This window comes from Heloderma suspectum, chromosome 1 (assembly GCF_057233095.1).
Source record: "Heloderma suspectum isolate Gila_16-S chromosome 1, 16-S_ref, whole genome shotgun sequence".
Taxonomy (NCBI): Eukaryota; Metazoa; Chordata; class Lepidosauria; order Squamata; family Helodermatidae; genus Heloderma; species Heloderma suspectum.
Genome location: NC_139458.1, coordinates 112,446,408 through 112,473,180, shown reverse-complemented (window position 1 = coordinate 112,473,180; position 26,773 = coordinate 112,446,408). Strand labels below are relative to the sequence as shown.

At 42.7% G+C, this 26,773-nt stretch overlaps 1 protein-coding gene across 2 annotated transcripts in view; it reads left to right on the top strand.

Moving 5' to 3' along the window:
- The first annotated feature begins 822 nt into the window (after positions 1 to 822).
- Positions 823 to 26,773, top strand: part of MICAL2 (microtubule associated monooxygenase, calponin and LIM domain containing 2) — a 203,350-nt gene continuing 177,399 nt past the window's right edge. For both annotated transcript variants that reach the window (XM_084853961.1, XM_084853971.1), the window contains exon 1: positions 823 to 1,017. The gene's annotated coding sequence lies outside the window, so the exon portion shown is untranslated. The remainder of the gene's footprint in view (positions 1,018 to 26,773) is intronic.

Here is a 26,773-nt window from a genome sequence, read left to right as displayed (position 1 = left end):
TGACTGATAATGGATTCCAACTTAAGGCTACAATCCTATACATGCTTACTCAGGAGCAAGCCTATTGCACTCAGTGGCACTTACTTCAGACTAGAAATGCATAGGGTTGGTCTGCCCAATTGCAATTCTAACCACACTTACTAGACAGTAACGGTCAGTTTACTTAACACAGGGTGGGCAGAAAGTAGATCTCAGAAGGTTTTGGACTTCAGCTCCCACACATTCCCCTGGCCATAATGGCAGGGGCGTCTGAGCGCCGAAGTCCAAAACATCTGCGGACTGACCTTCTGCCCACCCCGAATAACAGAAGCAAGCAACTTTTCCCGGACTGGAGCACCTCAGGCCAGGCAACGTAGAAAACTAGTTTGTCAGGGAGGAAAATGCATTCCCATGTTTGTTATGTGCTGGAATTTCCTTCACAGAGGAACATTCAAAAAAAGGCCGAGGATCTCCAGCGTGCAGCCCGAAGTGGCCCAGGAAAAGCTTTACGTCTTGCTTCTACTGGATGTGCCCGCGCGCGCTTGCGCGCTTACACCCCCCCCCCCCAGCCCCATGGGACTCGTTGATGCCACGCTGAGGACTGCGCGGGAGAACAGAAAAATTCGCAGGCCCTGGCTAGCCTTGCCCCACGACCTCGTCTTCCTGGGCTGGCCGAGGAGAGCCACGCCAAGGCAGCCGCCCGGGCGCTCCCTTCGCAGCGCCCGCGTGCAGGCCCGCGGTGACAGGGCTCCCCTCTGCCGTCTCCTGATTGGCGGCAGCGCTCGGCTCGAGCCACGCCCGGCCCCAGCGCTGGGCTCCGGCGAGCGCGCAGCCCCGGCAGCCAGAGGCGCGCCGGGCGTTTCGCGGAACGCCGCCGTGCGCGCAAGCGAGGAGGAAGCAGCAGCAGCAGCTGGGGGGATGCGCCAGACTCCCCGGGGGGCAGCAGCAGCGGCGCCGCGGCCGGAGCGCTCCTTCCCCAGCCCGCCCCCTGGGCTTGCCGGCTTCCCCCCTGCCTGAACATGCGGAGCGGGGCTCTGGGTAAGTCGCCCTGGAGCTGGGCGTTTCGGTTCTTCTGCCCCTCGAGCGCGGCGTCCTGAGGCGCCCCACAGGAGGCAGGGAGAGGGCGGCGGCGGCGGCGGCGGCGGGTGGGCACCTCCTTGTGCGAGAGAACCGGCGGGCGTCCTCGCGGCGCAGGGGCCCGGCTTCCAGGCGCTGCGGGCCAGCCCAGGCAATTCTCTCCCTGCCCCTGATCGCGGCTACGCAGGTGGCGCTTGGCCGGGAGGCGCTGGGGAGCAGCTAGATAACTTACCCTGAACGGGGATCTAATCTCGCTCGGTTGCCCTGCGGAACCCCGTGAAGCCTCCAGCTGGGAGGGAATCTCTTTCTCTCTTCCGGCGCTCAAGAGTTGTTTCGCCACATTTCCATCTCCTTGCGGGTTTTAAATAAAGAACAAACAGGACGTGATCGAACAACACCGAAGCCGCATCCTGACAGAGGCGGAAATAAAAGCAAATATTGTGTGTTTTGTTACTCAGATGGGAGGCATTTTAAGCCCCGGCATTCAAACCTTAAATTTTAAGGTCTCTTTGAATGAGTGGCATCAGGTTCTTCCTAATACAGGTGGATTTCCAGGTGTTCCCTTCTCCCACCCGAACATAAAACCTAGGGACAGGCTGTGCATCTTTTTTCTTTTCTTTTAATCTTAAACAAAAACTGGCAAGAGTCTGCAGTTGACACAGCATGTTTTTCCTTCAGGTGCCTGCTATTGAGGATGACTTAAAATCTAAAGAAAGCAGAGTCACAGGATTGCACTTCATTTTGGGGTGAGGAGCCTACTGGGTGTTGTGCAATCTGCTCAGTGGTAAAATCATCGAATTCAATGGGGCTTTCTTCAAGGTAAATGGGTGAAGGATTCCCAACTAACAGACTGATTGGGACCTAAACCTTGCTAGAGTCTACTTCCTTAGATGCATGGAGTATTCTGGATTGACAGGTGTGTGTAATATATATAGGGGGAAGGAAGAATAATTCAACAGAGAGAAGGAGAATTCTACACTTTGGGCTCAAGCAGTTACAAAAAGCAAAAAGTACAGTCTCGGTTGGGTTGTGTTTCTTTGGTCATATGTTAACTCACAGATCCTTACAGGATTGAAGGCTCCCTGAAATGTTAGTGACACACTTCTTAGTGTCCTAAAAATGACAATTGGGCATTTCTTCAGTACAGTAGTCCTATGAAGGTTTACTGTCGCTGATAGCAAAGACAGGCTGTTAATAGTAGAACCTAAAGGGAAAACGAGGTGCGGTAGATAAAGAATGCAGATAGAAGCTGGCTGGGTGTGGAGGGGAAGTCAGAAGTTGTTTACCTGCAGTTGTGAGCATGCTGTTCCTTGTTATGGGTGAAGGAGGACAGCTTAAATACTATGCTAAGCCACAGAAGTAGCACATCCCTGTAATAAAAAAGCAAAACAAAACATGGCAGTGAGGAATACTGGCAATGCAACTCTTGTTATTCCTCAGGAATGGCTCCTATACATGTCACAATGTTCAATTTGTAATGAATACCCCATAGATATGACAGGGACGTGCAGGCTTTAAGAAGAAACCTTCCAAAGACACATGAGCAAATTTCTTATGGTACTTAATGCAGTCTTTGTTAATCTTACTGTCAACATTCTCCTTGGCCATGTGTATGCTATGCATAGTGTGAAATGGTGTGTCTATTTAAGGAGGTGTGTGCCTGTGCAATTTGCGGGGTGTGTGTGTGTGTGTAATGTAGACTCTCTGACCCCATATGAATTCCTTTTTGACCTGTTCTTGCTTCCTGCACTATATGCAGTTGAAGTGGCAGTTTAGATTGGTGGAAGTCTTTAACTCTCAAGTTCTAAGCGCATTGTTCTGCTTGTTGTGGATAATCTCCCTATTTCCCATTCACATCTTTTTATCTGTAATTCCATTCCATTTCCAAATTAATCTGCACATTAAAAAAAACCCTTCAAAATAGGCTTTAAAACCTATTTAAAAGCATATTATCTCTCAAAATATGTATTTATTTTACAAGTGTATTTTTGTTACATTTAAGCAGCTGAGAACTGCGTTGCCAGATTCAGATAAGCGCAAAATCTGGCAAATACCTAAGTTCAAATCCACACATTAGTCTGAGAGGTGCAGATCAATGTAGGAATTCCCAGAGTTTGAACTCCTCAAGCATCCCTACTTTGGATCCTACTTCTGCTCTCTCATGTTACACATTGTCTAGAGATCTCCCTAAGAAATATATTTTAAAATAGCTGTTGTGGCTACTAGAAGGATCAACAGAAGGATGCATGTTCCCAATTGCTGGGCATTGTCTTATACTAGGTGTTTTTACTACTGTATGTATTGTTCCAGTGTTGCATCAGTTTTACAATGTCAGTATTTTGGGTCATCTCCCAACACTGTTTATTCCTTATACCCTGAAAAAATGATCCTTAAAATCTGCAGCAGGTGGTATTTCCTTTTTGTCTGCCAGTTACTTAAATAAGATCTGCTGACAATCTTTTTTAACTACTGAAAAAGGTTAGCAGCAGCTGCTTGAGTAGGTGACTTTTTTATCTGAAAACCCACCAGTTTCCCTAGCCTCTGGGGAAAGCCATAGTAAAGTGGAATCAATTCTAAAAAAAGAGGCCTTGTTATGTTCATTTGAATGATGATGTTGGGGGTTTTCAACGTCTTGAAAATTGAAGTATTATTTTGTCCTCCATCTCTTCTCACAGCATTAATATAGGTTTACTCAATAAGTAGTACTAAGTCTGTTGCAATGCTTGCACAACATCAGGCTTGTACGTATTATGTGAGTGGCAAGAATGTGAAGTTATCACTCTGATCTGTGAAATTCAGTGGAGATGGCTCCCTTTCAATTATCAATTTCTTCAGCTCGTTTTAACCCTAATCCATCCTGGTTTTGAAGTGTGGATTAGTGTTTGTTATTGTCTTGCTACTTCTATTGCATGTATTTAAACTGAAAGTGGGTGGTTTAAAAAATGCAAACTGTCTGGTCCTGAATATCCCAGCAGAGCAGCACTAGTAGACTTTTATCTGCAGACTGCTGATTTAAATTCACCATCAGCTACTAACATTCTGAGTTACCACCCAGTTAACCTAGAGCAATTGGGTGTGCATCATTTCTGCTCAGAAGTAGGACTAATTCCCAAACATGCATTGTATTTCAGGACATTTTGGGGCTAAGTACGCGTAGGATCACACTTCTAACTTTAAACCCTGTTTAGGTGTTTGGTACCCATTGTGCTGAATGTATGAAAGGGCTAAAAAGAGCATAGCTGGCATGTTCTCTAGATGCACATGCCAGCTATGCCCTTGGGCATTAGATATTAATTTGAAGAGGGCCCATGCATGTATAGCTCCCACCACTGGGATGGCAACCCTGACCTTCTGTAAAGACTCTCTTCAGACCAGCTCCAAGGACATAGTGGCTGAGCAGCATGGCTAGTGCATACATTGGTGTCTAGGGAGTGGGGCTAGCCTGTACATTCTCATTGCTTGGATGGCTGGTTAGGGCTTTTGTCTCCTTTCTAAACACATTGATTTGATGTCCCAATGAAATATGGGACGGTATAGGAAAGAAATATGCTTTCATATATGTACTTAAATGGCAGCTTTAGCTGAACTCCTACGTATGATTGGTAATGGCCAGATTTGCTTGAAAGCAAATATATTTTAAGATTGGGGCATTGGATCCAAAATGAATGCATGTGGAGTAAGCATGTAGAGATACTTTGGAAGACAGAAACAAAATTCAAAGTGATCTTGATAGACTGGAGCGCTGGGCAGAAAACAACAGAATGAAATTTAATAGGGGTAAACGCCAAGTTCTGCACCTAGGAAAAAGAAACTAAATGCACAGTTACAAGATGGGGGATATGTGGCTCAACAACACTACAAGCGAGAAGGATCTTGGAATTGTTGTCGATCACAAGCTGAATATGAGCCAACAATGTGATGGGGCTGCAAAAAAGGCAAATGCTCTTTTGGGCTGCATTAATAGAAGTATACCTTCCAAATCCCGGGAAGTACTAGTTCCCCTCTACTCAGCACTGGTTAGGCCTCATCTGGAGTACTGTGCACCACACTTTAAGAAGGATGCAGACAAACTGGAGAGGGTTCAGAGGAGGGCAACGAAGATGATCAGGGGACTGGAAACAAAGCCCTATGAAGAGAGACGGAAAGAACCAGGCATGTTTAGCCTTGAGAAGAGAAGACTGAGGGGAGATATGATAGCGCTCTTCAAGTACTTGAAAGGTTGTCAAGACAGGAAGGCCAGGATCTCTTTTTGATCATCCCAGAGTGCAGGACATGGAATAATGGGCTCAAGTTACAGGAAGCCAGATTCCGGCTGAACATCAGGAAAAACTTCCTGACTGTTACAGAAATACGACAATGGAACCAGTTCCCTAGGGAGGTGGTAGGCTCTCCCACGCTGGAGGCATTCAAGATGAGGCTGGACAGCCACCTGTCAGGGATGCTCTGACTTGGATTCCTGCACTGAGCAGGGGGTTGGACTCAATAGCCTTGTAGGCCCCTTCCAACCCTGCTATTCTATGATTCTAACTGCAGTAAAATAAGCACAACCGCTAGACTGTCAAGCTGTGTTGGCTCTCCATGAGAATTCTTGGCTTTCCAGTTACCTAAGTGAAGATATCTGAAAATCATAGGGCCACTTCACATATTATAGGTACGACCCAGCAAAAGTTAAGAAATTTAGGGAGCAGCTCAAGCCCACAGGATTGTTCAGTTTCCTGCCTCCAAGCTCATAGACAGGGCTCCAAGCTTGGAGCCAGGAAACTACACTCACCCTCCCCCTCATAGCTGGCATGGAGAGAACCACGCTGGTACCTCTCTGCACTTGCAAAATGAGTGTGGAGATGGGGAAAAGGAGGTGTTCCTGAGGGAGGGGAGGAGACTAGGGCATTCAAGCCATTCAAGAAATCCTATGGCCACCCCAGCCTCCTCCCCTCCCCCCGCTCCCCAAAGCCTCTACTAGATGGGCAAAATTGCCCATCTAGCTTAAATGCAGAGCGAGAGGTTCCTCCTGGCATCATAGAATAGTAGGGTTGGAGGGGGCCTATAAGATCATTGAGTCCAACCCCCTGCTCAGTGCAGGAATCTAAGTCAAAGCATCCCTGACAGATGGCTGTCCAACCTCATCTTGAATGCCTCCAGTGTGGGAGAGCCCACCACCTCCCTAGGTATACTTGTAAACCTCTGAGTTCAGAGGCTTATGAGTAGCCAGGGCACATCCCATAGGATTGCACTATTAAGATTTAATTAATTTCACTGTGGAAATAAGCACATGCTTAACACGTCCCTTGCTGAAATCAGTGTGACTTAAACTGCTTATGTTTAATTTTTTAAGGCCTGCATTGAAGATGTGCTTGTCCACCAAAGATAAGTTGAGAATGCAACAAATACATATTTGTAATTATGTATCATAAAGTACACTAATACATATTTGCAAATATGTGTCATAAAGTACACTAATACATATTTGCAAATATGTGTCATAATGTACACTAATTGGAAGAGCATAATTGACTGCATCTGCCTGCCGTGTACACAGTTGATGGTGAACCAGAGTTTTCTGCAGTCCAGTGTATGAAACGGCCTTCAGTGCCCAAATGCACTTATTAGGCAGGATGGTGGGCTGATAGGTTAAATGCGTGCTTAGGATCATAACCTAGCATTTTGATCTTGAAGCCTGCAGCCTCGTTATCTGTCTGAAATGCTGGAATAACATGTGTTGAGGTTTGTTTTGTGTTTGCACAGGGCTGCCATAGCTGTCAGTAGACTCAAGAGCCACATAGTAAGCACTTTACATGCTAGTGCAGAAAGTACGTAAACTCGCTTTACAGTTGGCACCCAGACCAATAATCACAGCCAAGAAGCAATTTGAGTATGGAATCTCAATGATGTTCTCACCACTAGAGATGGCCACTCTAGGTCAGAGTTGAGAGAGAGTCATGGGAGTAGAAAAATTTTTATTCTGTTTATGAGCACTTGTTCCCTATTTATGACGTTTTATATATTATGAAATCAGTATGGGATGAAATGGTAAAATAATATTCTATCTTTCCTTCCCACTTTGTTTCCATCTTACTGTGAACTATGCACAAGCTTCTTAACCTGTTTGACTTGGTTCCTGTTTTTTACATATGGAAGTAAGACTTGCAGGGCTTGCTTTCCAGGCATGCTAAGCTCTAATTAACAATGCAAAAGTATTGTTATCTTGACAGAAGGAGGCTATATAAGTATTTTATTGCCCTTACAGGCTGAGCCACTTGGTAATTGTAGTGAAAAATGTTTCTTGCATGAAGAAATAAATTATAAGCAGTATTTATTCAAATTTATAAAAGCATAGCTATCAGCATACATCACAAAGCCCTGACACACAGATCTCTCTTGTTCAGAACTGCTCTTGCATTTATTTTTAAATAGTAACTTTACTGAATGAATGCTCCAGCTAGATTTGGCAAAAGCTAACTTGGAAATACAACAACTTTAACTTGATAAGCCCCACCCCCAGGACCAATCCTGGAAGGTTCTGTGGGCCAGGCGGGCAATCTCTATGGGTTGGATTAAGCCCGTGGAGTGGAAGCTGTCCTCCCCTGGCCTATCGAGTCCTGCTTCTCCAGTCCAGGGGTCCAGTTGGGAATGTACTTAAGTTTAAGCAGTTAAAGGTATGGAAGAGGGCTGTATGGCAGTCACTTCATGGGTGTGCAGCTGTGCTCATACCAAGAGGGATTGTGTCTATAGTAAACTATCCATATAATTCTGGTGGTCTTTTCAAGGACATTTGTTACCTGGATTTAAATTACTGATCACTTTTGAAACTGTTAACCCCAGGATTCTCACTGAAGCTATGATGCAAGTGAGAAAGCCCATTAATATCTCTATATGTATGTGTCCCAGCTTAGGGTTCCCTCATCATTGGGATAGATGGAGTTCAAAGTCTTTGTCAGTCCTGCTATTTTGGTATTTTCTCCCAAAAGAAATCTACCTATGAACATCCCTGCGGACATCCAGGAAGGAAAAACTGTAAAACTTTTTAAACTTAGCAAAGCTTTTAATACTATCTCTCTCTCTCTCTCTTGTACTCATTTTGGCATGCCTGACACATTGTAAGAATGAGCTCTTTTAAGTAGTTCTGTAATGCTGATGGATTATGTCATTGCTTCTGTATCTTGGCTTTCTGTAAATGCAACCCTAGTGGGTTATAAATTGTTTAATAAGTATAACGAAGGACTAATAAACCTCCAAAGATATACATTTGCTGGGATGTCCTGTTAAACAGTGCAGAAATACGATATTGAAATACTACGTCCTTTCCCTCATTTATATTATCCATTACAGATGAAAAATTGTCCAGCATTAGTTTAGGCAACTTGTGTGTTTACAGATGTTTTGGCCTACCACTCCCATCTTCCTTCACCATTGGCTATTCTAGCTAGGGATGATGAGAGTTGTAGGCCAATACATCTGGAAGGCCACAAGTTGTCCACTCATGGTGTAGGCAAACTGTATATATCTAAAGTAGGTTTATTTGATAGTATTGTTACTATCATACGTTGGCTGATGTGTGTGTACATTCATACATTCAGCACAAACACATATATGGGTCTTTAGACTTTGAGTACATGAGGGCCATTGGGAGTGGGTACCTTATTTAGATGAATAAAGCAGCTGGAAACAAGGATTTCCAAAGGAATAATTAAGAATTAGAACATATAACGTTAAACAGTTTAGGGTGCAATCCTATGCATGCTTAGACAGAAAAAAAGTCCTACAGCTCCCAGCATTCCCCAGCCAATATGGCTGGCTTGGTCATGCTGGGAGTTGTAGGACTTTTCTCTGTCTAAACATGCATAGGATTGCACCTTTAAATTATTAAGAGATACCATCCAGAGGTAAGAGTAGCCTGGTGATGTTTCCATTGAGGTATCTATTGGAGGGGGTGTTTTAACATATAAGTAGGATCCATTCCCTGCCAGATTTGTTCTTTAGAGGAGCCACACCAAAGCATCTTTTAACTTTTAGCAAATAATATAGCAGAAGTGGCAGGATGCAGAGGATTAGGCGGGGAGTTGAAACACAATCTTCCACCAGAAGATGTTGTATAAGTGACAAGGGTGATGTATCATCCCTGAATCCTTGTGGTGGAGGCTTCTCCTTGCCTTTTTGAGTCTTGGAAGGAGCTTCCTAGACCAGGTCCATTCCACCATTTCTGAAACAATGGTAGAAAATGCATTTGGCAACAGTATTTTGCCATTTTCTTGATGGGGATACAGAAACTACCTTTGGGCTTCAATCCTATATGCACTTACCTGGGAGTAAGTCTGAGTGCATCACTGAATGCAATAAGATGTCTGAGTGGACATGCAGTGGGTTGCATTGTTAGGCATGTTCAGCAGCTTCTGATTCCACCTCCCCCAACTGCTTCGGATCCTCTCCCAAGTTTCACAAGAAGCTTGAAAAAATAATTGGGTGGGATTTCAGGGTGTAGGCCAGAAGTCCTGCTGTAAGTATTGAGTTCATACTTGGTTATCTGATTCTGGCCTGATCTGGTAAATAGGATTATACTCTTCTCTCCCACCCCAATTACCAGTGTAATCTTATCAAAGTAAAGTTTCTTGTAAGAAACAAATACCTGGTGTGGTACTGTCATAACAATGCCAGCCAAAATCACTTTATGTTTCTTCTCCATGCATGATACCATGATAACCGTGGCTGAGATTCCTCTTAGCTTTCATTTAATTTTTTGAATACATTTTACCTCACAGGTATGGACAGAAGCTTGGACATGCATGGGGCAGGTCTACTGAAAGCTTTTATTTAAAGTTGTTCATAGTATGATTCTGTTGATACGTTTGAATTGTTTTTATGCTGTAAGCTGCATTGGGAAGTCAATGGTCTTGAAAGGCAACTTAGAAATGGATTATTATTATTATTATTATTATTATTAGAAAATACAATTTCAAAACATCCACCAGCAGCAAGTAACTTAAAAATATTAAACTGAAAGCCAGGGAGAAGCCATTATGTCTTAAAGGGCCTTTTCTGCTGTGGCACCCCGGCTGTGGAATGAGCTCCCGAGAGAGGTTCGCCTGGTGCCTACATTATTCTCCTTCTGGCACCACGTGAAGACCTTTTTATTCTCCCAGTATTTTAGCATTTTAGCTTCCTAGTCCTTTAGTTCTGGTGTTTTAAATCTGTATTTTTAATTTATGCAGTGTTGCATTGCTGTTTTATTCTGGTTGTACTGTTATATTGTGGTTTTAAGCTTTCATATTAAATGAAAATATGAAAGCTGCACTTTCTGGTTTTAATTTTTGTGAACCACCTAGGGAGCTTCGGGGGTATAGAAATTAATTAATTAAAAACCCTCTTTAAAGCAGCTACAGATGGGACCTGCCATATGTCTTTCAGGAGGGAGTTCGATAGGATAGGGGCCACCAGTGATCAGGACCTCTGTAGATGATCTTAAAACATGGGCAGGTATATACAGGTGTGGGCAGTCCTTCAAATCACCTGGACGAGCAGGTTGGGAAGACTGACCTGGACCCTTCCTGGGATTGGTAGGTGGAAAACAGAGATAGAGCTGTGTGTCATCCAAATATTGGTGGCACTGCAGCCTGAACCTCCAGATGACTTCCGACAGTAATTCCATGTAGCTGTTAAATGGGGAACAAGATAGAGCCAAAGGCCATGTGGCAGAACAAACGTCTCTTTGTACCACCTTCTGTGACAGGCTAGCCAGCTGGGGCTGGAGCCACCATAGCACATGCCCTCCAAACCCAACCCAGCCAGGCATTCCAGAACAATATCATAGTTGATGGTTTCAAAAGCTGCTGAGAAGTCCAGGAGAACTAACAGGGCCATGCTACCCCCTGTCCATTTGCTGGCATCCATCAGGGTGACCAGTACTGTTTTTGCCCCAAACAAGGCCTGAACCCAGTATCCTCCCAAACTACCTGCATTTGAGAGGCTACCACCCACACCAGAACCTTGGCCAAAAATGGAAGGATAGACATAGGATGATCGTTATCACAAATTGAGAGTGTCTAGGTTTTATATTTTTCATGAGAAAAAATCTTGGAAATCAAAGGGCGTTCTAGAGGCGTGGATAGCTGCTTTCTTTCTCCTATGACTTTTCTATTGATAAAAATGCTTAAGTCCATTTCACATGTGACTCATTTCCTGAATGGGTATTGTCTCTGTGTTGAAGAAAATACACAAACATGTATGCCACGTCAGCTTGGCCACGTGCATGTGGTGTTCACCGATGATGATGATGAGCACCGATTTTGTTCCCTTTTTTCATACACAGAAGTTATATCTATGTAGGAAAATGTCATGAGTGAAGCAGCCGAGATCAACCCCCTTGAAGCATTTTATCTCACTGTTCTGATTGTTGTGTATATACCTTCTGATAGGATGCTTTCTCTTAATTTTTTCCCTTTAGAATAATGCTACATTTGCACTGCTTCACCAGTGTGTGTGTGTGTGTGTGTGTGTGACAGAAAGACAGTGAGGAGAGACAGGCACATTCTTTGGATTTGCTAGCTGAAGATAAAACCTACTCAGACTTCTTCAACCTGCAGATCATTTCTTGGCTGTGTTAGTGTAATGCTTATAGGAGCTTTTCTAATGTCTTGCAGCATTCATCTATTACTGTGTCATAGTGTATGTTACAATGATGAGAAGAAGGGAAATCATGATTCTTTTTTTAGATTTGTAGTAGTCTTTAAACCAAAATATTTAAACTAAAGTGTTTAATTGTCAGTTAAAAGTCTATTGGAATCTAGATTTTCTTAATACTTGATTCGAGCATACCTTAAAGTATTTGTGGGTGATTGCAAGCATTATACGCTAATCACTTGCTTACTCATACCACAGGAGTAAGCTGTGGAGAGGCTGATGAGTGGTTCTCCTGGCTTCTCCCCTCACTAGAGCATCCATGTGCTGCTCAAAAGCCCCTCCTGAGGGTCGTGGGACCCTCTGAAATGGTGAGTGACTCTCGCCTCCCAATGGCTGCTTTGATGTTGGGTGGGTGGGGGATTTTCTGCCATCTTGCCTTGCTTGGCCCCTATTAGTGTGGAGATGAAAAAGATTATCTTAATACTTTGAAGAACTTGGTATGAAACTCTTCATTTACATAACTAGTAGAAAGAACGGGATAATCCTGGTTAATGCCCAAGTGAGTCCATCGGTTAAGAGAGCTATATGCTCTCTTCTCTCAACACTATTATCATTATCTCGGTATGCATGCACAGAGGGTCTTAGACTGCCTGTCTAAGACTATTTGCATTAATTGTTTTACAAATATGTGTTTAAAAAGGTATGTAGATATGAATGCTCTGTATTGAAAAAGTCTACCATCATAAGCTGGCTTCAACTAATGTTAAACTTTTTAAACATGAAGGGTGGTTACACTGTAGGAAGGGAGGGAGAACTATATATATATATATATATATATATATATATATATGGTGATGATTTTTTTTATAATTACCTGGTTTTGATGTTGTATATGGATGAAGGACCTACACAACACGGTTTTAGCATCTTAAAAGGGATGGGATGGGAGATGACTGTGTGAGTTACTTTTTCATATTGTCCCTTGAGAATTGAGCAGCTGCTGCACATATAAACAGTGAAGCATTGTGAGCCCTCTGCCAAGGTGAAAAAATAGCTATGGAACCTGTATAATATCAAGAGTTACCACACATCTATCAACTTGGATGTCCTGCCAGATACTGGAAAGCACAACAACTCTTCAAGATATTCTTGGGAAGAAAGGGATAATTGTCTCATGTCATAGAATCATAGAATAGTAGGGTTGGAAGGGGCCTACAAGGCCATCGAGTCCAACCCCCTGCTCAGTGCAGGAATCCAGGTCAGAGCATCCCTGACAGGTGGCTGTCCGGCTTAGAATCATAGAATAGTAGGGTTGGAAGGGGCCTACAAGGCCATCGAGTCCAACCCCCTGCTCAATGCAGGAATCCATTCATCTTGAATGCCTCCAGTGTGGGAGAGCCCACTACCTCCTTAGGTAATGAGTTCCATTGTCGAATTCCTGTAACAGTCAGGAAGTTTTTCCTGATGTTCAGTCGGAATCTGGCTTCCTGTAACTTGAGCCTATTATTCCGTGTCCTGCCCTCTGGGATGATCGAGAAGAGATCCTGGCCTTCCTCTCTGTGACAACCTGTCAAGTACTTGAAGAGCACTATCATATCACCCCTCAGTCTTCTCTTCTCAAGGCTAAACATGCCCAGTTCTTTCAGTCTCTCTTCATGTCCCTTAGTTACAGCAGGAAAATGGGGTGGGGCAGATCTCTGTATTGGAAAGATGGATGCTTTAACCACTTCCTGAGGCCCCTGCATCAGGGAAAGCCCAATATATATGTGCACAGAGTGGGCTTCAGTGTGTTCCGTGAGTGTCAAGGAATTAGCTGGTGACATTCCAGCCAAAGGAAAGGTCCCCCTCCAAACATTTTTTTTTTAAAGCTGGACGGTGGGTTTGCATTATCATGGAGGGAAAATTTTTCCCTCCCTGTGTCAGTTGCGAGCCACCTAATTAGCATAAATCCCCTCGCTTGGCATGGCTTGTTGTGACATCCGTACCCAGCTAGGGTAGGTGGCTGAGGTAGTTTACAAACTAGCCTGAAACCCTAGAATAAATCACCATGCCTTATTTTCTCTCCGTGATTGTGCGAACACGATCAGTGTTGATGTTTGACTTGGTGAAGGTGTAATTCCAGTTCACCTATTCACTCTGTATTAAGCGAGTTAATAATTTCAAGGTGTCTGGTATCTGAATTTGAATTTGTATTGTTGGTGTGAAACCAGCTCGTTAACTTAAAAAACAAGGATTGCTCAGCTATTCCAAGAGGTACAGAGGGATTTACTCAAATGCATTATCATTTCAAAGCTAGGATCAAGGTGCAGTCTGATATGAGGTCACAGAACACACATGAGCCCTGCCCTTCTGTTTGATAGGCCATTTTTCAGGCAGCTTTTTGTAACAGGGTAATCTGATTACACCCTTAAAGTGGATAAGTAAAACTGATAATTCTGTAAAGAAAGACAAGAAACTAATTTATATTTTCAGTGCTCCACGTGACAAACTATTTGTACAGATTCCTGCTTTCTTACTTTACTTACTTATTAAAAACAGTTCACAGTGCTGCCAGTTATAGGCCTTGGCAGAAACCACCAAACAAATACTTTATCACTGGTTGAAGAAACTTGCTATCTTCTTGGTTTCACAAGGGAAGTCCACTACTCAAGGTTGCTTAATTCGTAGAAGATTGTTCATAGGCAAACTTCAGACTGCCATGCACTGCATAACACACATAAAATTCAAAGACATTAAAAATATATCTCACCAACTTAAATATGGCCTGTCTGGGGAAAGATCTTTCTGGAGGACTAGTAGTAGAGATAACCAGCAGCTATTAAGAAGGGCACCACCCACTAAGGGACTTTGTGTTGCAGCATAGCCTACTCCAGCCTTCCTCAACCTGGTGCCCTCCAGATGTTTTGGACTTCATCTCCCAGCATGCCCCAGCCAGCATGGCCAATGGTCAGGAATGCTGGGAGTTATAGTCTAATACATTTGGAGGCACCAGGTGGGGGAAGGCTGGCCTGCTGCTTTTGAAATATAATTCTAGGTGCCAACAACTGAAAAGGCATAGATACCATCAGTCAGCGAGACCCTTAATGTCTCTTCCTGCTACTTCATACTTTGTCTAATGAAAATTGGTTTCTGAAAGTGGGTTTAAGAGCATTTCCAGGCTCATTTTTAATCTGGGCTTTAATGGTTTCATGTTGGGCTAAATCCAGATAGAGAGGGTGGAGAGAGCTCATGGATAAGAGGGAAGTGGGTGGGGAGAACATGCCATCTCAAAGTCTTCTCCCAGTCTGTAGACTCCAGTTCACTATACATTTTTACTGGACATTACCTTAAGGAGTACAGTTGGGACAGACCAGATCTGGGCCACTGCTTTCCAAAGTAGAAAAGCTGGGTCAGAATGTGAAGTGGCTATTCGTGCAGTCAAGGTCATGCATTTTGGGAAGCAACCTCTGCAGTACTTTATCTACTTCCAGTTCTCAAGGGACTGACAGTCTGAAAGGTTACCTGCTTCTCCCTTAACCTATCATCTCATCCATAGTTTTATTTCCAAATACAATGTAGGATGAGGTGAAATCCATAGATCTGTTCAGGCAACCAAATTCTAATAAAGACGTTTATTCTTGTGTAGTCATGGCACACAAAATAGCCAGACTATTAGATACTATAATTAATTTCCACAGTCACATGTGTAATTTTTATTGATAGGTATACATGCTTGAAGAAAAAAGCCAACTATTATTTTTCCTCAACTGGTAAGACTAGTATTATAATAAATGCAGGGTAAATGATATACCATTATTTAAGTAACTGTTAATATTAGTTGTTTTGCAGTTTGCTAAAATAGTATTGTTAAAGCCCCCCCCCCCCCCCCCGGTAACAGCATATACAAAAACTTTTTTTTCTTAGTTACATGTTTTCCTTTTTTCCATTCAGGTCTGGGTAGCTGTTCTCCTAGCTTGAAGTTCCTTTGAACTCAGATTTGAAATGCTAAATTTGGATGTTTATGCAGGGGAAAAGATTATTTCATTGCATTAATGGCTTGACCAAAACTCCAGGGAAACATTTTGGAACAATATAATAAGATGTGTAGACTGTCAATCTTTTTAGTGAAACTATTTCAGCTGTTCACATCACTTCCAGAAGAGGGAGTCTCCTTTTGCTTTGCCATATAATTACACACTTACCTTGCTCCTACTGTGTTATTTAGAAAGTGTTTCAATAACATGGTGTAAATCTAGAAATACCTAAAGAACCTGTCATTTCCTATATGCACTAAATATTAACTTACCATACAAATATATGTGGAGACCTAACCGGGTGCAAGCAATTTCTGATTGGCTTAATATTAACTCATGTCACCTGGCAGCTTTTTTCAGGCTACCAGTCTTCCCTGAAATTAACTTCTGCACCATGGTGGATTGGTACCTAGGGTGACACACAAGATGATGGCATCCTTAATAGAAGGAAGTAGGAGACGTAGTGGGCTGGGTTTCTGTAAGCGCTGGCTCGTATAGCATTTCTACTAAATGGCAGTATAATTTTGTAGCACTGCAGTATACAGTCTGCTTGTTTTGAAACGGAGCTTCTCTTTAGTCTTTCCACATAGAAAGTTATGGCTACCCTTCTGCTGTTTGTATATTATCTTCTTTCCAGCTGACACAGTCTGTCATAATCCTACGAAGTTACCCAGAACTATGGATTAGATTCTAGGAGTGAAAACACCAGTCATGTGTGATGATGAGCAGCAATGCTCGCAGACACTGTTTGGAGAATTCAGGTTGAGTTGAGGGATAAATGGGGATAGAACCGCAGGCTGTCCTGTGTGAGTGAAACTGGTATCCTACACTAATAATCCAAGTCTCCATTTGGGACATCTAAACATGATCAGTCTGTTGTGCTTGCTTGGCATGTTGCCCTTGTGTGCTTGCTTTAAGGTTACAGCCGCTCTTTAGTTATCTCTCACTTTGCCCAACTGTGCATATAATTGCTGGACCAATCTACTTTATATCCAAGGGCTGAAAATGTTGACACACTGAACTTCCTTGATGGCTTGTCAAAACAACTCTTACCAAAAAAAGAAGGCTTAACCAGTGTTCAAGTCCTAATTAGATGATGACCTGGTTTACATACCAGCCCTGCCTTGGGGGCATGCACATTAAGGAGTTTGCTAGTCCATCAGATCCAACCTTTTAACCTGCTGATGACTAAGGTTCAGCGAGCAGCAGGAAGGCTGGGTTTACATGGACAAAGATGAACAGCATTAGGGAACTTAGGAGTTATCAGAAGCCAGTATTTCTCATGCTGCAGATAAGATTTACAACTGGGACCTGCAACAAAGTGTTGCAGTATGGAGTGTTCCTGTTCAGGATACTCCATTTCATTCTTCCCCCTACTTAGTTAATTGTTTGTACTTATGCAAACTTTGGGATTCCCCCGAACCTGCAGATGCCTACTTGTTGTGCGTCCCATTTCAGCTGCATACGGACTGGGACTCAGAGAACTGAGTTTGCTATTAGTACATATGCTTTTCCACATCTCCTCAAGAAAATCCTAAGTGAACTAGTGTGAAGGACACCTTCCTCTGCCCTTCTTTTCTAGAAAGCAGGGTTAGGCATTTTATACTGCACAAAAAGATTGTGGGAAGGGTTGGAGAGTCTTTCTCCTGATTTTGAATCTTTTTCATGGTTTTTAAAGTTCTCTTTAGAAAGAGAAATAAATCCCCATATCCATGCTAACTTCCCTCTTTTCAGATTCACAATGATGCTATTTGAAACCTGATTATTTTTTGTGTGCATGCATGAAACTTTTTTTAGTTCGTTGCTCCATGCTGGCTGGGGAATGCTGAGAGTTAGAGGACTTTTTTCTGCCTCAAGATGCATAAGATGCCCTTAGTGCTTGATAAATGGTTAGTGTGAATGTGGCATATGACTAATATTAGCACTTTTTTCTACTAAATATCTAGGGCTGGTTTGGACGTTCACTTTCAGCTTGGCTTAGCAAGCCAGGAGTGAGTTTCAGGCCTCTACACTCTGCCCTCTCATCCCCCTTTCATCAACACGTTAAACCTGGCGCCCTCCGGATGTTTTGGGCTACAACTCCCAGAATTCCTGACAAGTGGCTATGCTGGCTGGTGCTGATGGGGGTTGAAGTCCAAAACATCTGCAGGTTGGCAAAGGTTGTCCTACACGTAGCTGTTAAGAGGCACAAAGGCTGTCAGAAGGTTGGGAACCCTAACTAGGATTATTAAGTAGTCTGAATTCTGAGATAATACACTGCCTTGTTCCCTACCTGTGAAACTAATTTTATTGTCTGCCCACTTTTACCTTTAATATGCTCAAGGCTGGCTCAACTGATGACTTGTCACTAATTCTATACTGGGCAACAAGTGAAGTGATTGCAGTATGGAGTCATGTGACTGCAGCTTATGGTCTGATTTCTCCCTCCACATTCAAAGCTTTATTACAAATACTTGGAATCTTTTGTTGCAACAGAAAACAGTGAGTGCATTGTGAACTGTTAACCATAGAAAAGCAGAAAACAACTTATTTTCATGATGTGACAATTGCCTTCTGTCCTGGAGCCTTGTACTAATTTTTGCAGCAGGTACTTGGTAAATGGAATGGCACATCACAGCATCCCGTTTGTCAAAAACCCAGCCTAGATCAAGGCATGCAGTTGTTCAATGTATTCTCTTAAGCACTGAAAATAGGTATATACATTTTCTCTTGAGCAGCAATCAGAGGAAAAGGCATGCCTTCCCCTAGCTGAATGCACTCTCTACCTAGTTGAATTCTTACAAGATTTCTTTTTAGAATTTAAAACACACATACGCATGCACACACACACGCACACACACTCTGATATCTGAAACTTACTCTGGCACATTGCAGTAATTGTTGCAGAACCACCTGTCTGTAGCTAGTTTGCCAATTGCCCTTAACGCCTGATTGTGTTAAACAGAGGCATGCATAGTGCCTGCAGGTGTAGAAGCCTCACATGCTTCAAGTATGGAGATGAATGTTGAAACAGAGAACTAGTTATTTGTGGTTTGAGTAATGTTTGGATTCTGTTGAAACACTATCAGGGGGAAATGCTTTGGACACTACGTGAAACAAGAAGTGTGGCTTCATATTTTCCCCAACCTATGTCGGACACGACTTAACGACTGAACAGCAACAATGCAGTGGGAGATGAGAAGGAGAATCGTCGGCTCTCTCCACAATACTCCATACAGTATTAGTAAATACTGAAAGAAAATAAAAGTATCTGATGTATATCAATAAGATTCTTGGGTAAATTCAATAAATAATCTTTCCACTTTCATCAGTCACTACAACGTTTTTCTCTTAATTGGTTCTTTAGTTACTCCTTATGGAACTATTTTATTTCTAGAGCATTGAAGGCCATACCATTTTTAAAAGTTTTGGGCTTACAACCAAGATACTTTTGTCCTATGTTTTGATATTAAAAGAATAAAATAAACTTGATTGTGATGGGAGTGGAAAGGCTAGCTTATTAGATGTTATCTCACTTGGTATAATGAGCCTTTGGTATTCACACTTGGTAAAAGAGCCTAGACAAGCGATTTACTTTATTATTAAATATTGTTGGTTAGTTCAAAAAGAAGTATCTATCATTAGAACAAGGATGGGCAACAGAGCCTGGCCTCTGTAGCCTTCTCCCTCTTCACAGTAAAATGGGCTAGCTGTGTGAGCTGTTGGCTCCACAGTAATGCTGGCTGGTCTATAGCCTTATCTCCTAAGGACAGAGTTTCAGCTTTCCACCTGTCCAAGTTGCCCACTCCACTATGAAACGTATCAGTATCAAGAGAAATAAAAACATTTACACTTCTGTTTGGTAAGCCCATGCTGTCTAATGCCATTTACACAATGACCAATAATTAGGCTGACAAGCCATGTTGCTATTCCTCACCCATATTTCCAGTTGCTGCTTCCTCACCTATGCCATCATTGAGGAAATGGAGTTGGGTGGAAGTGGAACTGGAAAAGATTTATTGAGAGCTTTCCTGCACTGACGTTGTTCAGACACAACAGGGGAGCATAAAGTGGCTGCTGGGGATCTGTTGTGTTTGTGTAGGATTCTCCCCCCCCCCATCTCCTCTATTACTGCCTGTGGGTGGTTGCTGGAGAACCTGAAGAGACTCGTTTTGCCTTTACATGGAAGAAATAGATGGCAAGATTGGGCCTGTTATCCATATGTTTGTGTTAAACTTGTTTCTGACAACTATTTAGCAATATTGCAGCCCCCCAAATCTGATAATCCAGGCTAATTTTTAAGCCTTTTAGTATGGATTATAGATTAATTATATAGCATCAGTGTAACAGTTTTCTTTCTTTAACACAGGCTGCAATCCTAAACACGGGGAGTAAGCTCCATTAAACACAGTTGGGCTTCATTCTGGGTAAATTTGCATAATTTTCTAATTTTCAAGCTGATTTCAGTTATCTAAATTTTGATGCCCTCTCCTGATTTGTGATACATGTCATCTATCTTTCACTTCCTCAAGGCTATATAACTTCAAGAGTAGCCAGCCATAAAACCTTTGGTCTCTCTTCTTCTTGTGGGAAGATCAAGATGTGGATGAAAGATACCCACCCAGATGGATTTAGTTCCGCTTTACGCTCCTTTAAAATGGGATGTGACTGCCTGTGGTTTTTCACTCAGTCATTGCTACATAGTGATATACAAAGTATTCAGCTTATTAATAGAGCTTCAAGTTCTAGATAAAGCTTTACAGTATAACCCTATACATGTCTACTCAGAAGGAAGCCCCATTGAGTTCAATGGAAGTTATTTCCAGGTAAGTGTGAATAGCCTTGGTAACTGGTTGATTAAATTTGTTGAATGGTGAAGACAATTTTCAACTAATGGGGCTGAGTAAAGGCACACATTGTGTCTATGTTTTATGAGGTTATTTTGGTTCTCGTGGGTTAATATAATAGGAAATGTTAAAAGGGACATATTTTATTTCTCAATAAATGGCAACTGAAATATAATAATAGCTATCTTAATGCAGTTTTCAGTATTTCCCAAAAGCATCTATAGCGACATTTGGAAACCATCTACACTAATTTAAATTTAATTCATAAATCAGTTATCTGTCTTTGAAGAGAGTAAACTAAAACATCTCTGATCATCTGACAACCGTATTTAGCACGCTTGTAGTCAGACACATTTTTCAATTATTTAGTTGATTGAAAGAACTCCAGGCATGAGCTCTACCTTTTGGCTTCCCCAGTCCAGTGTACAAGGCCATACCACAAGTTATGGTGGTGATTATGAGACTGGACAGGATTAAAAAGAGTGTAATGAATTCATGGAGAATTTGTGCTTTCAACTGCTGTTAGGTATGATAGCCATGGGCTTCTAATTGAGCTTCTGTCTTCAGAAGCATCATACTTCTGTCCTTAGCAACTCTGTTACTAGGTGATGGCAGTCACCTTAATCCTACTTGTGATCTCTCAGGAGCCTTTGGTTGGCTGCTGTTAAAATGGAGTGCTTTGTTAAATGGGCTTTAATTGCCGGATCAGACCGTTTTAAGTATTGCACTGCCAATTTGGACTATAACAGTTTACTTTAAGACCAAGCCTTAGTTCCCGCTGGAGGTGTTAAATTTGTGTATGGGCTTTATTGTAGGTTGGAGGCTTGCACGATTGAATGCTCCTCCATAGAAAAAGGTCAGTATGTAGAAAGCTAGTACGTCAGGGAGAAAGATTGTATCCTAATGTTAGCTTTCTATGGGGAATGATTTTTTTAATGGAGGAGCATTCAGTTGTGTGAGCTTCCACCTGCAATCTGAAGTGGCACAGCCCAGACATGCTTACCATCTCCATGAGAACTGGGTATATATTCTGTTCTCAGAATATTCTGAGTAATATTCTGTTCGAAGCACTTGATAATGCAAATAAACTGGGTTTATCCAATTGTATCCCTCTCTTCACAAATGGCTCTTTGCTTCTGTAGACGTTTCTGTGAACAGAAGGGGCAGGGAGGTGGTTTTCACAGGTTCTTTCTCCTGCAGCCACCTGAGCCACCTCCCATACTGTTTTTAAAGGGTCTTCTTTCTGGACCAGACAAGAGGGTGGAGGGGGATCTGCAAGGGGAAGGGGAAACTAGCAAAAATTGCCTTCCCCCCTTTCCATTCATGGATGCTTCCATTGGAGCCTTCTGTTAGTCCAGGGACACTTGAACTTGGGACTATCATTTTGTTCTTCAGCAGCAAACATCATGCCATTACTTCTGATTGTGTAGTGTGGATGTTTCAGCTAGGGATGTACGAAAGTCACTTACCTTTTCGAAGGGTGACATTTGTGGGGGGGGAGGTGCTCCGTCTCTCCCCCCCGAATCCTGGCCAGCCGGCTCTGCTCTGCAGGGATTCTGCGGAGCCGCCGGCTGGCTCCGCCAGCGGCCGGACATCCAGCCGCTGGCTAGCAGGGACGCAAATGGCGGTGGCTGTAGCCGCCGCCGTTTGTGTCCCTGCAGTCAGCCGTGATAGGCTACGTAAATGTTTACGTAGCCTATCACGGCTGATTTAAAAGGAAAAAAAAAGCGCGTACGCAAATGGATTTGCATTTGCATTCCTTATTTTGGCACGTCTTAGTCTATGTAAACATTTACATAGACTAAGACAGCAAAAATAAGGGGAATGCAAATAGCGTAGACTAAATGTTTACGTAGACTAAGACGTGCCAAAATAAGGAATCTTCCTGGCCCATGGGTGCCGCCATTTGCGTACGCGCGTTTTTTTCTTTTCTTTTAAATCAGCCATGATAGGCTACGTAAACATTTACGTAGCCTATCACGGTGTTTTTTAAAAATCTAGCCGTGATAGGCTGCTTAAATCTTTATGTAACCTATCACTTTATTTGTTGTTTTTTTTTAACTGGAAATGGCGGCAGCGGCAGCCGGTCGGAAGACCGGCCACCGCAGCCACCGCCGCCGAACCGCTGCTGCAGCCGCCGCTGCCAGGAAGATCCGCCCAAGGTAAGTCCCATCCCCGGAGGGGGTGGCGGGGGGGTGGCAGACCGTTCCGCCACCGATTTCGGGGGGCCGAATGCGCTGGCCTCCCCGAGATTCGTGGCGGAATTCTCTGACATCCCTAGTTTCAGCTGCTCCTATTAAATATTTATATAGCGCCATCTAGCAATGAAGATGACCAGGGGACTGGAAACAAAGCCCTATGAGGAGAGACTGAAAGAACTGGGCATGTTTAGCCTTAAGAAGAGAAGACTAAGGGGAGATAGGATAGCGCTCTTCAAGTACTTGAAAGGTTGTCACAGAGAGGAAGGCCAGGATCTCTTCTCGATCATCCCAGAGTGCAAGACACAGAATAATGGGCTCAATTTGCAGGAAGCCAGATTCTGGCCGAAGATCAGAAAAAACTTCCTGACTGTTAGAGCAATATGGCAATGGAACCAATTCCCTAGGGAGGTAGTGGGCTCTCCCACACTGGAGGCATTCAAGATGAAGCTGGACAGCCATCAGTCAGGGATGCTTTGACTTGAATACCTGCACTGAGCAGGGGGTTGGACTCAATGGTCTCATAGGCCCCTTCCAACCCTACTATTCTATGATTCAGTGATATATGGACATGGCTGTTTTCAAAGAATGAGAAACCCCAGGGGACTTAGAATCTAGAAACAGTCACAAGGAGATAAGAGGAAGGGGAGAAAAATGAAGGCAGGGGTAAATGGGTACGAATATGTGATTTATTTTAGTTACAGTGGGGTTTTGGGACTAGCACTACTTGTACTCCAGTGTTCCTTTTTCCCCAGTTTGGTTGATCAGTGAGCTTCAATTTATTAATGTCAATAGTCAGAACTACAGTAGTAGCTGTTGCTAAACCTGTTGTTTGAAACTACCAATAATTGGAATTATCAGCATTTATAGATATAGTCCCATTCCACTGGAACCCATAAGTTGTTTTCATGCCTCTGAATTCTTCAGTGAGCTAAATCTTCTGGAAGTCTTACTGCTTCTTAAAGTCTAATGTGTCAGAAAAAAAGATAATTACGTGGTTATTGGTTTATCAGGATTCTGAAATAAATATGCTATGTAAGAATGATCCCTCTCTGTAGATTAGCATTTGAACTATTTCAGTACTCTCAAGCATCAGAGCTAATATCGGTGTACCTTTTTAATAAAAAGTTTTATACCTAGCATATACACTGCCCTTTAATGTTCCAGTATTGTTTGTTGCAACAATTTACTTAGAAGGATTTTAGAATAAAGTTTTCTGTCCATGTGAATGTCTTACACATCTTGATAGCACTTCGCATGTGAATTTTAATACCAGACAAACCTTTTTCAATAAAAAAGGGTGGCGGATAGCTTGCTTATTTTAAAACCTTTAAAATTAAAGGTTACTCTGGTTTTAAAGTTAACGTTAGGTGGCCTTACTGTGTGTCTTGGATGAGATTTAAAGCAAAAGCAGGAAATAGGCAGAATGAGTGCTTAGCTGTGTAATAAAAAGAAATCTGAGCACCACACATGGACTTGTTTCAGTTGTGCTGACAACATCCCCAAAATATAACATGGAAAAAGCATTATGTCCAGGAATTGAACTAAAAGTTAAGATTACTGTAAATGAAATTGCCTGGTGATAAAAATATACAGCGACCCATAAATAGTCTTTAGTAGAGAATATTATGTGTTAACCACTGGAGTATAATGGCAGTGTTTCCCAGACTTCTAGTCCTAGAGCATAATGTTTTCCCCCCTAGATTTAATTTGGAGGCACACTTCATTCTGTACTCATAGAGAAATACATGTGAAGGCTCAGGGAGAACACTGGGCGTTCTGGGCAGTGGAGGTGATCCAGCCTGTCAGCTGTAACATGGGCTGTGTTGGAGCGTGCTGGCATCTTTGCTCCCTCCCTCAGGATGATAACATTGGTCATAGATCCATAACTCACTCCCTCCTGCCAATATTACACTGGGTCTTGGTGCCTAGCCTCCTCCTGGTTCAAGCATCCCCCCCCACACACACACACACCTCTCCTGTTGGGAGGAGTTGGAAGCTTTGCTTCCATTTTTGCTTAACCACAGTTTCTTGTGTTGTCTGAAATGAAACTGTGGTTAACATTATGGTTATTTTTTAAAAAGCAAACTTCAGAACCGTCAGCAAGATGGATTGAATCTCTCTCAGATCCCAAGCCTGAGTTTCAACCTTACATAAATATTTAAAATTTGGATTTGCTGTGATATTTATGGTGTTACTTGCAGATGCTTACTTGTCTAAATAGCTCAGTCATACCAATATGAACAAGTATGGTTTGTATGTGCAGTTTCTTTTTACAGTTCTAATTTCTGACCATAGGCTAATTATTCTTTGTAACTTTGTAATAGTTTTAAGCTCCCTTAACATTTTTAAGGTGGTGATTTTTTTTAATAATACAAACATAACATAAGATCCAGCCCTGCTGGATCATGCCAATGGCCCATGTAATCCAGCATTCTGTTCCCACAGTGGCCAATTAGATGTCCCAGTTGGGAAGCCCACAAGGAGGACATGAGTGCAATAGTATCATTCCTCATATCCACCAGCAACTGATTCCAGAGGATGATTTCCAGAGGATTTCCAGGGGTGTTGCCAATCCCTGGTCTAGGTAAACAATGTCCACAGGATCACTCCTATGCACATACTTGTTTTCACTCTGAAAGAACTCTAAAAGGTTAGTGAGACAGGACTTAACCTTTGCAGAAGCCATCACAAGTCTTCTTCAGCAAGACTTGTCCTATGTACTTCATAATTTTATCTTCAATAATGGTTTTCACCAGTTTACCTGGAACAGATATTAAGCTAACCAGCCTGTAATTTTTGGATCCCCTTAAAAAAAAAAAAAAATGGTGTTACATTGGCTACTTTCCAGTCCTCTGGCACAGAGGCCAATCTTCAGGACATGCTATATATTTTTCTTAAAAGCTGACAAATTTTACATTTGAGTTGTTAACGAACTCTCAGATGGATGCCATCTGGGCCTGGTGATTTGCACCACCACATTTTTCCACTCCAACCTTTTTAGAAGGTGAGATTTTTGCTCTTCTTCAAATAGACTGTGCACAATTGTGCTTAGATGGGCATCATTGTATCTATGATGACAAACATGAAAAGAAAAGGAGAAGAAGCTTATTTAAAAAAAATTACTGCACCATCCAATCAAACACTGAGCTATTGTTTTTTAAATAAGGACTTAGGTTTGTAGCAAACCAAACAGTGGTCCTCCCAACTCTAGGAACAGCCTAATGCAGCTTTCCCCAACCTAGTGCCCTCCAGATGTTTTGGACTACAACTCTCACAATCCTCAGTCAGCATGGCCAATTGCTGAGCATTGTGGGAGCTGTAGGTCAACATATCTGGAGGACACCCAGTTGGGGAAGGCAGCCCCAATATGTGCAGGCACAAGTTGTATGGTACAGTGAAACCAGGCAAATGCTTAACACCCAATGAAATGTAGGAAGCTGGCTTACACCAGGTCATACTATTTGTACATCTCCCCACTGCTGTCTATTCTGGCTGACAGTGGTTTTCCAAAGTATTGGGCAGAGCTTTACCACCACGTGTTACCTGATCCTTTTAACTGAAGATGGCAGGGATTGAACCTGAGACCTTCTGCATGAAAGGCATGAGCCACACCACTGAGCTAGGGTCACTACCTAGTGTTCTCTAGAGAATTTGCCACCCTACCAGGTTTGTACTAATTTTTGTCCAACTATAAAATAGACTGATCCCTGAATCTAGAACCATTTCATTTGGGCTTCAGGGCTAGTTTTGGAATGGAAACTGCCTTGGTCGCCCTGTGGGATTATTTTCTCTGAGTGAGGGACAGGGAGAGTGCAACCTCTGGGTGGCTTTCAATACAGTCAACCATGGTATCCTTCTGGGATAGGCTGTCTGGGCTGTCGTGGTGTTGGAGGTACTGTCTGGGTGTTGGAGGTACTGCACTGCAGTCTTGCCGCTCCTATTTGGATAGCTGATTACCGAAGGTAGTGGTGGGGGATTATTGCCCTCTCCCTTGGCAGTTATGCTGTGGAGGCCTACATGGCTTTATTTTGTTCCCTGTGCTGATTAACATCTACATGAATCCACT